This window comes from Eretmochelys imbricata, chromosome 25, assembly GCF_965152235.1.
Source record: "Eretmochelys imbricata isolate rEreImb1 chromosome 25, rEreImb1.hap1, whole genome shotgun sequence".
Classification (NCBI taxonomy): Eukaryota; Metazoa; Chordata; order Testudines; family Cheloniidae; genus Eretmochelys; species Eretmochelys imbricata.
This window is the reverse complement of record NC_135596.1, coordinates 15,728,346-15,742,210: the sequence shown is the minus strand read 5'-3', so window position 1 is coordinate 15,742,210 and position 13,865 is coordinate 15,728,346.

Sequence of the window (13,865 nt, the reverse complement as noted above, 5' to 3'; positions counted from 1 at the left end):
AGCCATTTCCCAGCTTGGTACCTCTCCCCACTCCCATCTCCCTAGCACCAGCTCCCACAGAGCTTCGGGCAATTCCTGAGCCGCACTCCAGGGTTCCTGGACGAGGCCTCCCAATTCATCCCCTTTTGCTGTAACTGCTCTAGATGGTGATTGTGCTCCTGTGGCCAGGCGAGGGGGGAGCCCATCTCACGGATGTTCCATATCCCTTGACTTCACGTCTCATTTCCTTACGGTTTTGTTGTGCTGGCGTGGGCCGCTGAGCCCAGGCACTCTGCATGGGCACTCGCGCTGAGAACACCCTTCTGCAGCAGCAGGAAATCCGCTCATCAGTCCATTTGCCTAACGCTGTCTGTATAGATTAACTTATTACCTTGGACCCCCTAGCCTTGGGTTTGAAAGCTGTATATCTATTGACCCGTTACTTTGACGCTGCCTCAGTTTCACTGGATCCTGTAGGTTGTTATTGCAAAGAGACTCTTTCATCCTTTCCCCCTTCTGAGTTCTGTATCGTTCTGTATCACTTTAATGTGTGCAACATATCTGGTTTTTGGAGAGGGGGGAGGGCAGTTTGGGGAGGGGGGAAGGGATATTTTGTGTACGTGCTGGGATCCATCCCACGATTTTTCATGATAGCTTTTCGGCAGATCAGCTCAGTGAGGTGGCGTTTGTGGTATTGTCCTGACAGGTGCGTTCGAGCCAGCTGGGCCTCTCTGCCTTTTGTGTCAGCCATTAACGATCCCGGAGCTGAAGGCCCCTCGCGGCTGCGGCTTCAAGGGAAGCTGGGTTGAAATGGGGCGGGGGGAACAGAGAGTCATCTGGGGATCTGTGTGTGTCCTGAATTGTCGGAGAGAGCTGGTTTGTTGTTTTTATCTAAAAAAAGCCGTGAAAGGAGCACGGAGCGGGCTGGGAGGGGTGGAGAGGAATGGAAATAAAGGTTTGTAAAAGAACCAGCAGGGCCCGTGGCTTTATTGGGGTCACCTGGGGAAAGGGGGCAGCGGCTCTCCATGTCAGTGCCCAACGGGGAGTGCAGTGAACCAGATAAACCCCCCACCCCCAAGAGACAGGAGGTCTCCGCAGAGTGGGAACAGATATTTTCTTGGTAGGGAAACTGCCCCCCCACCCACAAACCCAACAAGAAGCAATCCCTACTCAGGCCGGGGTTTATAGGCCCAGGTCCTCCATGCCCTGGGAGACCAAGGTGCACCATGCTCCCCTCCCTGCCCTTTGTGGGAGCAGCGGCCCCATTTCGCTCTGCAGCCAGCGCTTTGCCAACAGGAATGGTGCTGGTGGTCGGAGCTCACTGTGCCGCCTGGCCCCTCATGGCCTCTCACCCCCACACCGGGGCAGCTCGATCTCTCCCGCTCCGCTGTTCCAAGCCTCCAAGAGCCTTTCTCCGCCTGGCTTCGGACTGACGCTGCTTCTCTCTGAGGTTCTTTCTCTCCCTGGTAGCAAGGCAGCGTGCAGCTCCCACCAGCGTGGTTAGAGGGAGGATGCTCCCGTTCACGACTCCTGCCAGGTCAGCCGAGGACACAGCTTCATCCCTTCCCTGGAGACGAGGCCCCTGGAACCAGGCACTCTAAAGGTACAAAACGGGGGGCCAAAGATCTGCATGGAACAAACGCCATTTGCCACCGACTTAGCGAGAAAGGAGAGGTACCGTTCCCGGGACAAGATGAAAGCCACCCCCCTCGCCGAGCAAGCGGCGGGGCCCGGGCGGGCGCCATGAAGTAGATTTCAGGAGTGGAATGCATGTGTCTGTGTGATTTGGGGGTTGTTATGGCAACAGCGCGGACTCATTCCAAGTCAGCCAGCAAATGCTGGGGTGGAAATCTGTGTGAAGGGCCGGGTCTCACGGCGGAGCCTTCCTGGCCGTCTCTAAGACAGGCAGCCACGAGTTTCCAGGACGGAGAGCCCGGCTGCTGGTGGGGAGGGAATCACGCAGCACGCAACCCACCCCCACGAAGAGATGCTCTTTGGAGAGCTCCCTGAGGGAATCCCCTCTTTACAAGAGTAAACAGCTGCCTGCATCCAGCAGGACGCAGGCTGAGGGGGCTCAGAGCTCCTCCACAGTGGGGCTCTGCCCTACACTTACTCCAGACTAAGGGCATTTGCCTCCCAGGCGGTGGGCCAGCGAGGGCTGCGGGACTGCCCCCTCCCAGGGTGCAAATGCTGGTCCCAGGAGGGAGTGGAAGAGAGCGCCTGGCTGGGAGGATGGTGTTCAATTGCACAAGTGTGTGGGTGGGTGGGCAGGAGGCCGTGGACAGATACGTAATTGTTGTGGGCTGTCTGGGGAGAACTGCACTGTCTGCTGGGCTGTCCAGAGGAAAGGGAATCCAGGGACACACACGTTCTACACACACATACCCTTTGCGGTGTGTGCACACACTTATCCACATGCCCACGGGCTCCTTTCCCCACATGTTCACCCCTGGGAACGGGGTCCCCAGTCAGCTCCTGGAAACCGTGGCTGGGAGGCCCTCGGTGAATCCAGCAGCATGCGCAGCCCAGCTGGTACCTGCCCCAAATGTCGTTACTGCTGTTTATCCTCCCAGTGCATCACAACATGGCTGCAGGTCTGTGACGCCCCCTTCCTGCTCCTGGATCAGCTGTTCATAGTGCTTGCTCCTCAGCACTATCCCCCTTCAGGCTTCCCAGCTCGCATAGGGCCCCCCTTTCCACTGGGGGCCCCTTCATTTGACTTTCCATCTGTGAGGGTTTCCCACAGTCCATCCCCCGAAGCAGTGTTCCTTCGGTGGGGGCTACCCCACAACTCCAACTCCAGCCCCGCTCCTCTCCCCCCTTACAGGGATTGCTTTTACTCCTTCGGAGAGCTCCCCCTCACCCCAGTCCAGCCGCTGTATTCCGGCAGTGCATGTTCCATGTGCCGGCAGAGCACGCTGAATGGGGCCTCTTCCCCAGCACGGGCAGCAGGCTGTATCCTGGCTGATCAAAATGACCTTATTTTCTCCCTGCCTTGCACCCGCAGGTCTCACTCCTGAGGGAATCTCGTCTTTTCCCCCCTATCTCTGCTTGTGCTGGACAAGCCGCTTTCCTTGGGAAATCTGCCTGGACACACTCCTCGGCCAACGTTACCGCTTTCTCCATCATCTCTGGCTGGTGTCTCCTCACCAGACCTTAGAGGGATCTGGGAGAAGTTGCATAAATTGCTCTAATATCATGGCATCCGTGACCGCTTCCACATCCTGCCCCCTTGGCCTCAGCTGTCCGGTGGCCCAATCAGTCAACTGCTGCACAAATGTACTGGCTCTTACCCCCAAGTCCACCTGGCTGACCTAAATTTCTACGGGTGTCTTTCGGCTGCCAAGCCTCGCCAATCCAGCGCTGCAGCCATGAACACACCGTAGTTCTCGGCCTGCTCTCGGCTCAGCACTGCGTAAGCGGCTTGAACATCTCCCACCAGCTAGGGGCTAACCAGAGCGCCCCTAAGCCTGGATCCCAGCCCCAGCTAGGCGCAATCCGTCAGTCCCAGTGCACTGGGATCATTCCCAGGCCCCACAACTTCCATTCCCCACGGCAGGGCTTGTCACGGTCTGTACTAACGGCTGCTCTCCCTGGGCCTGTTCCGTCCCAAACTCCTGAAATGTTGGCGGTTGCACCACCTGCCACCCAAACCGGGCTTGTCTCTGGCTTCTGCTGCTCTCCCAGCCACTGCATCGGCTCCAGGTTCAGCCTGTCCTCTCACAGGCCACCTCTCGAGCCTACCTGGCTCTGTGAACGGGCTCCCCCGTCAGCTCCCGGAAACCACGTCTGAGAGGCCCTAGGTGAATCCAGCAGCGTGCGCAGCCCAGCCGGTACCTGCCCCAAGCATCTTTATTGCTGTTTATACTCCAGATGCATCGCAACGTGGCAGCAGGTGTGTAGAGCCCCCTTCCTGCTCCTGGCTCAGCCGTTCAGAGGGCTTGCTTCCCAGCACTGTCCAGCTGGTGAGCTGATAACCTCAGTAGCTCAGCAGGCTCCCTGCCGTGCAAGTGATCCTGGCTACCCTTCCAAACCCAAACTGCCGACGGCCCTCCTACACCAGTGCCCTGGGTCGGCTACGGAACCAGGAGGGTGGCTTGCAAAGGGCTCAACTTATAGCTGCTAACAGCACCCTGTCACAATGCTGTACACACACACTGACACAAATGTTTCACACACAAATGTTTCACACATGCATGCTTCTCCCCCCCAAGAGACATATATCTTCCCCCCCAACCACTCAGATAGACCCTCCCCCCATGCACACACCGGACAAACGCATTCTCCACACACAGAAGGGGAAATTCCTGCTGTGGCCACGGCTCCCTTCAGTCTGAGCCTGTCGCTCCGGGGAACGCTTCTTGGAGCTGGCTGCGGCACTTGGTCCCCCAGGAGCCTGGAGTTCGTTCATTTGCCCAGGGCACGTGGTGACAGGCGGAGCCCTGGGAAGTGACAGGATCTCTGCACCCAGGGCCTCAGCTTCCCTCAGGCAAACCTCCCAGCAAAGCCCAGAGATGCTTTGGGTGAGTAGAATCCAAGCCAGGACGTGGGGCTGTGGCTCCCACAGGACAGGGGGACGGACAGTGTCACACACAAGTGCCTCATGCCCTGTGTCTCAGCAGTGCCCTGTAGGGAGCCCGGCGAGGGCTGCTGGGTCTCCATGGCCTCACAGCGCCATGCCAGGGAATTGGGGCCAGCACTCCCTGCAAAGGAAGACCCCCCCTGCATTGGCTCCCCCACAGCACCATGCCCCGCAGCACCATGCTGGGGAATTGGGGCCAGTCCTGAGGGCCCCCACCTGAGCCCCTTCCCTGCTGGGGGCGACTATACTGGGGTTGCTTGGTTAGTACGGGTCCATCCTCCCGCAGCTCCTGCCTCTTCTGAGCTCTCAAGAGTCCTTCAGCCTAATTCTCTGGCTGCCTGGAGGGCGCATGGCGTGGCCCTGACCGCGCGACCACAGCAGTCACATTGCCAAGGCAACCCCTGGTCTGTGGTTACGCTGGCCTGTTCCTCGTTAGAGACCTGAGGTCACGGGGGCCCCGGGGAGGCGACACCAGGGTGACGGGAGGCAGCCGCAAACACTGCTGAGCGATGGGCGAAGGGCTGGGCTCGTCCGAGGGGCACCTTTGCCTCCAGGTCCCTGCTATAGCTCAAGCTCAGCCGCGGCTCTGGAGGCGAGAGTGGCCCCGGGATGGGCTGGTCTGGGGTTAGGGAAGCCTGCGTGAGGCCTCAAGGCACATGGCCCGTCACAGGGCTCCCCTACGCTGTTACCTGGCAAGCGAGACCCCTGGTCCACACAGAGGCAGGGCTCCATGCCCGCCAGTGTGCATCAGCTGGGTGCGGGACAGGCCACTCCTAGGAAACCTTGGCCCGTGCACTAAGGCTGCCAGCTTGGGCAGGAGGGGAACTGGTGCCCAATATGCTGCAGACCCCTGTGCCACTGGAGACTAGACTGAGCCCAGCCCGCTCGCATCACGCAGGCCGCCTGGCAGCTAGCGGGCGCGGCATCGGGTCACAGTGGCCTGGGATAAACTCAGACAGGGACGCAGAGGTGAGAGGCTCCATAGGCCAGCCCCCATGCCCTGGGCCATCCTACTGCACCATTCTTATCTCCGGGGAGCCGCTGCTGGGCAAAGTGCTCTGGCTACTTGGAGTGGAGAACAGCTGTACAGCCCTCTCTGTGGGATTCACTCTGGGGCAGAGGCCCTGTAGGAGGCCTAGGAACCTCTTCAGTCCCATGTAAGCCCGGACGGCTCATGCACGGGGAAAAATTCACTCTGTGCCAGCAGCTGCATTAAAGTCCTGGGGAATTCTGACCCTCACCATGCATCATCCCCAGGCCCCAGTGTGAATCCCCTGCACAGGCCTGACGCCTTGTTTCTTGCTAGGGCTGTGAGAGTCAAATTCCTCTTTGCTGGCTCTAGGTTCATGAAACAGCCTCCAAGAGCAGGTGAAGAGGATCCCAGCTCTAACTAGCTGAAGATGCGTGAAATTAACCAGTTCCACTCCCCCCAGCAGGCAACCAATCCATTTTCCTTCGGATTTTCCCCCCTGTTTTGTTTATTACAGAGAAGACAAAAATCTCGGTGTGTGGCCCCATCTGCAAAGAAAAGGGAAATCTGCAAATCAATCTGCAATGGAATCGCCTCTCTCCCAGCCCCTAACTGCAGCTGATTATACAGTGGGTTGTTCCCCCCCCCCCGTAAGTGATCTCCTGCAGCAGAAAGCAGCATCTGCGCTCCTCTACGCCCACACAAGCCCAAACAGCCCCAGCACATCTAGGCACAGGTTGGAAAGAAATTCCAGACCAGTAGGTGGGGCCTGTTAGCTGCAGTAGAAAACACAAGTGACTCATCAGCACAACTGGTAGATTAGGAAAACAAGCCCCCCCCTAAATCTATGCGTCTCTGTTGCTCTCTTACATTTAATACATGGGTTTGAGCATGCTCTCCCTAGCAGGAAGCAGATACATGTGTGAAGTATGTCCTTATACTTCCAGTTACTGCTTTGAACACTGGGCCTGATCCTGCTGCCTCTCATTGATTTCTAAGTGAGGGGGCCCTTCCCAGCAAGTTAGAGATAACAGCCTTGCAAGGAGCTACCTGGGTCAGTGTCAATTCAACTGCCTCCATCAAGTGCAGGATTTGCAACAGGGTGAGCACGACCGTCAGCTGGCCCTTTCCGTCAGTCTGTCTCTCTTTCCAGCTGTGCAGGGGCTGTGAGAACTGAGTTGATCACACACAGTCTGTCAGCTGACCTGCCTATTCAAAGGTTACCTTTGCTTCCTTCACATGGTACAAGTGTACAGACACGTTTAATGGCCCTTGGAGTAACTGGCTCTGTCCAGCCAGTGTGCTTGTGGCCGGCATCCTCATGTCATGCCATTCTTTCCTCTCTCTTTGGTTTAAAGTGTGATGTCACATGGTGTGGCCACACAACACTGCAGACTGCTGGGAAACTGGTTGCTGCCCCAGGCTTGCATGCACAGAAAGTTCAGTCCATGCAAGTCTCGTGAGAGTGTTTCCTCTCCCACCCCTTGTTACTAGAACTGAGCCAAGAGGCAGAGCTGCGGGTGACTCAATAAAAGCAAAAACAAATGAAAACCAGTCTCCTCCTGGCGATAATGGGATTGGTTCTGTCTCCACCAGGCACATTCCAGAGAGGCGCGAGGGACTGGAGGGAACTTTAACGAAGCCAAATTATTTTCCGTATTCAAATGTCAAAGTTCAGCAAGGTGCCGCTGGCTGCATCTGGCGCAGCTGCTGCCTGGTGGCAATGCGGTGGAGAGGCATCACACCCTTGTTGCAGCCAGCACAGAGTGTCTGGTGTGTGCATCCAGCCTTCAGCCAAGTGACATGCTTTTTCCATTCCCTGCTCTTCATTACTTTTTGGAACGCAGACAGCGTTACACTTGACCACAAGGGGCTTTGTTTCCCTTTGTATTTATTTTCCCTGTGTTTTGCTGTCATGTGCTCTCTTGCCAGACACGAAACTCAGCAAACCTGGTCAGTGAAAGTACAAGTGTATGGCTGTGGTTTGGCTGGGGGGATGGGAATTTTACTCCCCTGGGTGCCAATCCAGCAAAACACTTAAGCACCTGCTTAACTTTTGGCACTTGAATAATCCTGTTGGTTTCACTGGAACATCAAATCAAGCGCCTCCATAAATGTTTGTCTGGATTGGGTCCTGGGGTCAGTGGTTTCTACACTCGCCATTTATGGTACTTCCAACTTTGGGGCCTGGTACTGTAAGCTCCCCCTGCCTTTTCTAGAGCCTGATCCTGTGATGAGCCAGGTGCCCTCAGCTTTCATTGACCTGAGTGGGAGTTGAAGGAGCTAAGCATCTCACAGGAAGGTGCTAATACTTCCCCTGGGTTGGGCCTTAGTTCAGCACTGCTGCCTGCCTCCCATTCAGCTGTGCACCCTCTAGCCTGCTACGGGAGTTGGGCCGCTCTTAGGTTTGCAAATGCAGAGCAAAATCCCAGCATGAACTAGGAGGAGGCTGGAATAGATGAGGTTTTTATCTTGGGAGCTGGCACAACTGCCTGAGAAGGCTGGCACCGTCTTGCTGTCTGGTACCAGTCTGAACAGCCACGTTGCCTGCACCCTGGGGAGGGAGCAGATATTATGGCAAAGGACCATCCAGTGCTCATATGCTGTACTGTAGTTTCAGCAGCATTTTAGCTTTAGGGTTTTTTTCTTGTCTTCCCACCATGAGAAGGAGAATGAAGCCTCATGATTTGATCTCTTCCCCCCTGCTATTTGGATCTGAGGGTGTGAGTTTGTTGTGTCTGAGCTCACGCAGCTCTCGCTGCATGCTTACCTGAAGAGGTACCCATGTTAATTAGCTGACCAAAGCCACAGGAGTATTTGCAATGGAAATTGGCAGAGCAGCTAAGAGGGAGAGAAAGGCTGGTGTTGAAAAGGTCCCGACATATTTTGTGGGGAGGAAAATGTGTCACCGTAACCAGCTTCCTGGTTGAGAACAAATAATGCTCCAATCATCAAACCCCTCTATCCATGTGAGAACATGACTGTGAAGAGAGCCAGCCAGCGCTAAGGAGTGGGCTGACAGGCCAAGATCTTGGGTGTCCAGGAATCAGTCCTGCAGTAATTACTTTGCAGAGCAACCCACTCATTTACTCCCACACTCACCAGGGTACACACACATTCGCTGTCACACATGCTCTCCCCCTCCCACCCAGGATTATGGGGGGATTAAGGGAGGACAGTCTGTCAAAAATCAAGAGTGAACAAAGCCAGGCGAGACACAGACACAGAAAGAGGCCCCCCCCCCCACACATTAAAATGATGGGATGCGATTAGTATTTGCGTTCGGTATTTTTTTCTAGACCCTGTGTCTTAGCTACTTAAACTGTGCTGCTGTAAGAGTGATTCCTGCAAGTTAGCACAACACTGTCGCAATGAGAGCTGAGCAGTACCCTCCGTTTGGGAGCAAAGGAGAGATCAGCCTAGTTCACCAGCTGGGCAGCTGGTGAGTTTAATCAGCCAGACTCAGGGGGAAAGTCACTGCATAACTAGTCCAGGAGCTGGCTCGGGCAACATCGCACTCTGGAAAGCTGCAAATGATGCCTTTGAAGCCGAGATAGGCCAGAGAGACAGTTCACCCTCCCATTTCTCCATGACAATAGCAATAAAGGCACTCAGGTGATCTCTTGGGCCTGGAATGCTACTGAATAGCTGCTTAGGACCTGATCCCTATCCCTATCACCTCCACCCAAATATGCAAGTGATAATGCTGTGTGTTGTGACAGATGCCTGTGTATAAATAGTTAAGAAATAAAGTGCCAGTAGATGGCGCTCAAGAATATGCAGTGTTGCTACCTCAGGGTTTTATCCCTCATCTGGCGCTATTTGGTGTGTTTCTTGGAGCTCCAGCTTCTGGATTCATGTGAATATGTGAGACTCTCATCTTTTATTTACAAAAATAGTTTGTAGCCCTTGTGGTTTCAGAGTAAAGCTTGAAAATGTGAGCTGAGTGCACCCTGAAGGCTCAAAATGCAGAAGGTAAAGAAAAACAACCACAAATGTATTATTGTTTTTAATAACTCCTGATTATTAAGCTTCAGAGTAACAGCCGTGTTAGTCTGTATTCAGTATGCATTCGATGAAGTGAGCTGTAGCTCACGAAAGCTTATGCTCAAATAAATTGGTTAGTCTCTAAGGTGCCACAAGTCCTCCTTTTCTTTTTGATTATTAAGCCAGTCTCATTTTGAGCGAGGGGACTTGATGCGTGATTTTTGAATGTTTGAGTCTTGGCAATACTGAATTCCTTCCTTCAGCCCCTTTGCTTCCTGCATCCATGCCTTGTTTATGCTGTCAGGCTGTGAGCCCTATTATAGATCTGCAAAGTGTCCAGCCTGGCTTGCGTGCTATATGAGAAAGATGGTTCAGGCACTAGAAGACTTCGGTTCAAGTCCCTGCTCTGCCACAGACTCCCTGTGTGCCCCTGGGAAAATCACCCTGTGCCTCAGTTCCCCATCTGTACAAGGGATGACAGCCTGGCCTTGCCTGCCAGATGTGTTGGGAGGATAAATACATGAAAGACTGTGAGGTGCTCAGATTCTACAGCAATGAAGGCCATAAAAGTACCTTAGAGAGATATAAACATCATAATGGTAAGCTCCTCGGGACAGTCTACACCCTGCCTAGGGCTAAGGGCACTCAACAAATAATCAACAAAAGTAAAGTAAGTGTCAAATGGCCCATGCAAAGGTCCGGGACTTGTTGCCAGAGATCAAGTCCCATCAGTTATATGAAATAACCAGAAATATCCCCCATTGGTTTCCTTCTCTGCATGACATGAGGCAGCATGCCTGGTCACCAGAGGAGTTATGGAATCCATCTTCCTTCCAGCCTCTTATAAAGGTGTTTTTCATGCTTTGACAGACCTGGTGGGGTTTCCTTTAACTGGGGTCTGGGGAACATGTGAAAGCCATTTACAGCATGCGGCATCGTCTGGCTTTGCCCGCAGAGGGAGCAGAGGTGTGATGTTCATAGCTCCAATCCTTTGATCTGCCTTGCCTCCGGAAAGGTCTGAGTAGCCACTGCCGGGAAAGCCTGTAACTCGAGGGCAGCCTGGCCAGACGAGCAGTCAGCAAAGCTGGTTTATTGCTTTGCATATATTGGGCTGAGACTTAACAAATAAAGTCAGAGTGTTTCTTTTAAACATGTAAAGCAGCAGGGGGGCGTGTGGGTAAGTATTTATAGTGCACAGTTACAGCTACAGAAGGGAACCCTTAGGGGAAAGTGCAGGTTGATGAAAAATGAAGTGGAGACCAATTTCAGAGGAAAGCTGCACGTGCGTGGGGTTGGGGAACCATAGAGTCCAGGGTGGGAGACCATCAGAAACAACAGAAAACAGGTTCAGATAGCAATGGTTCTTCGTGTGGTGACTGGGAGTCAGGACTCCTGGGTTCTGTAACTGACTCCCTGTATGACCTAGGGCAAGCCATTAACCTCTCTTTGCTTCCCTATCCCAAGCTGTAAGACAGGGATAGTAACAAGAGGCATTTTGAGCCAGAAGGTAGGGCATTAGAATGAAACTCCAGAGACCTGAGGATCTGCTGTTAACCTGTGGTTACCTTATGCAAGTGACTTCTCTCTATGCCTCTGTCCCCGCTCTGCTTTGCTTGTCATGGCTATTTAGACTATCAGCTGTTTGGGGCAGGGACTATCTCTATGTAGGTACAGCATTTAACACAATAGGGCTACATTCTTGATTGGGGCCACTGCATGCTATAGGAATACAAATAAATTAATAACTAGATCTTCCCTCCTTTGGCTGACAATGAATGTCTTTAAAGTACCATTAGATCCCAGGTGAAAGGTGCCGAGGAAGTGCCAAATATGTTGAATTGCTCCACCAGATTGACAAGGATCAAGTTTGAAAAATACACAGTTCCACTCTTTCAAATGAAATCATCTCCTCGAACTGCAGCAGCCTTAGCCAGTTCTCATAATGCTGCCTTGAGAGAGTATTTTGAGAAATGAAGCTTTCCAAATAAGTTTATTCTTCTGTACAAATTCCTTATCCCCCCTTTTCAGATGTGGAAACTGAGGCACGGAGAATCCAAAGGGACTGGCAAGGCCAGGATTAGACAATATCCTGATTTCCAAGTCCGCTCCCTGCCTTCAGCTTTCTCTAGTTCTCTGCTGAGGTGCTTGCTGCACACTCTTAGAACCGCACTGATGTTTCTAGATCACATGGAGCATCAGCATTTTGCCCAGCTGTTGATAACACGCCTCCCTTAGCACACAGCCAACAATGATTATGATGTTCTACATCAGTGGTTTTCAACTGGGGGTCTGCAGACTATATCTAAGATTTCCAAAGGGGTCTGCACCTCCATCCGGAATTTTGTAGGTGTCCGCAAGTGAAAAAAGGTTGAAGGCCTCTGTTCTAGGTGTATCGGGAAGTGGTGAAGGATGAAGTTCTGGACAGAGAGGTAAGACACCCAAGATGTGAGGATCTTTGACAACAGAACGGCACCCTCTGGAGGGTACTATTGTTCTTCCACAAAACTGTTCCTTTCAGTGAATGCTGGCACAGGTAGGCTGTGGTCTAATTATTACACAGCTCAGGATCCTTTCAGGGCTTCTCCCACAGGCCGCAAACAGTAGTGAAGTACAGCATGTGCTAGTCCTGTACACGGGACACAAGACACAAAGGACAGGGGCTGCCTGTAATGCCTGCGCAGGGGGACTGGGTGGCCTTCTCATGGGAAGGCACTGCCCCCTCTGGAACAAGTTACATTCCAAAACCAAAGTGGAACCGTTAACCGCTTTGGTGCAGTCTAAAGTAGGTGCGTGAAACAGTGTGAATTAATAATATAACATCCCAGAAGTTAGAGGTGGACAAGAGCTGCTAGATCAGACTGTGCTGGACACAAGGAGGTCCCAGGGGTCTTCTGCGAGGGAGCCTTACAACTGGGGGCAACTTATGCCTCTTATGAGCTGTGGTAGCAGGATTATTGTCCAGCCACTGTGTGTTTGCCATGCGACAGCAGCAGCTCGCACCCTTTGGCACCTCAGGAACTGGGTGCACCCTGTGGGCAGCGCTGGGGATCCCCTTCAGCAGCCTGCTTGGTGCCGGGGGGCCTCTCTGGTGTGAATCACTCCACAGGGTCCCACCCCCAGGGCCCAGCTGCTTGTTGTAGGGCAGCACCCCTCGGATCTGACCAGTTCTGTGGGGTGGCAGCACCAGATGTCCCTCCCCAGGCCTCTTCGTGGGGCAGCGACACGGGGCACCATGGACCCAGGCTCCCTATGGGGGCACCGGGGGGCGGGGGGCTCCGGGGGGCAGCGCTGGGGGGGCACCACGGACCCAGGCTCCCTATGGGGGGGCAGGGGGCTCCTGGGGGCAGCGCCGGGGGGGCACCACGGACCCAGGCTCCCTATTGGGGCACTGGGGGGCGGGGGGCTCCTGAGGGCAGCGCTGGGGGGCACCACGGACCCAGGCTCCCTATGGGGGCACCGGGGGCGGGGGGCTCCTGGGGGCAGCGCCGGGGGGCACCACGGACCCAGGCTCCCTATGGGGGGCGGGGAGGTTCCGGGGGGCACCACGGACCCAGGCTCCCTATGGGGGCACTGGGGGGCGGGGGGCTCCTGAGGGCAGCGCTGGGGGGCACCACGGACCCAGGCTCCCTATGGGGGGGCGGGGGGCTCCTGAGGGCAGCGCTGGGGGGCACCACGGACCCAGGCTCCCCATCGGGGGGCGGGGGGCTCCTGAGGGCAGCGCTGGGGGGCACCACGGACCCAGGCTCCCTATGGGGGGGCGGGGGGTGGGGGGCTCCTGAGGGCAGCGCTGGGGGGCACCACGGACCCAGGCTCCCTATGGGGGGGCGGGGGGTGGGGGGCTCCTGAGGGCAGCGCTGGGGGGCACCACGGACCGAGGCTCCCTATGGGGGGGCGGGGGGTGGGGGGCTCCTGGGGGCAGCGCCAGGGGGCACCATGGACCCAGGCTCCCTATGGGGGGGCGGGGGGGCTCCGGGGGGTCACCACGGACCCAGGCTCCCTATGGGGACACTGGGGGTCGGAAGGCTCCTGAGGGCAGCGCCGGGGGGCACCACGGACCCAGGCTCCCCATGGGGGGGCGGGGGGCTCCTGAGGGCAGCGCTGGGGGGCACCACGGACCCAGGCTCCCCATGGGGGGGCGGGGGGCTCCTGAGGGCAGCGCTGGGGGGCACCACGGACCCAGGCTCCCTATTGGGGCACTGGGGGGCGGGGGGCTCCTGAGGGCAGCGCTGGGGGGCACCACGGACCCAGGCTCCCCATGGGGGCTCCGGGGGGGGTCCGCAGGGGAGGCCGGGCCGGGCCGCGCTCGGCTCCTGCCCCTTTAACGCGGCGGCGGCTCCAGCCCAGCGC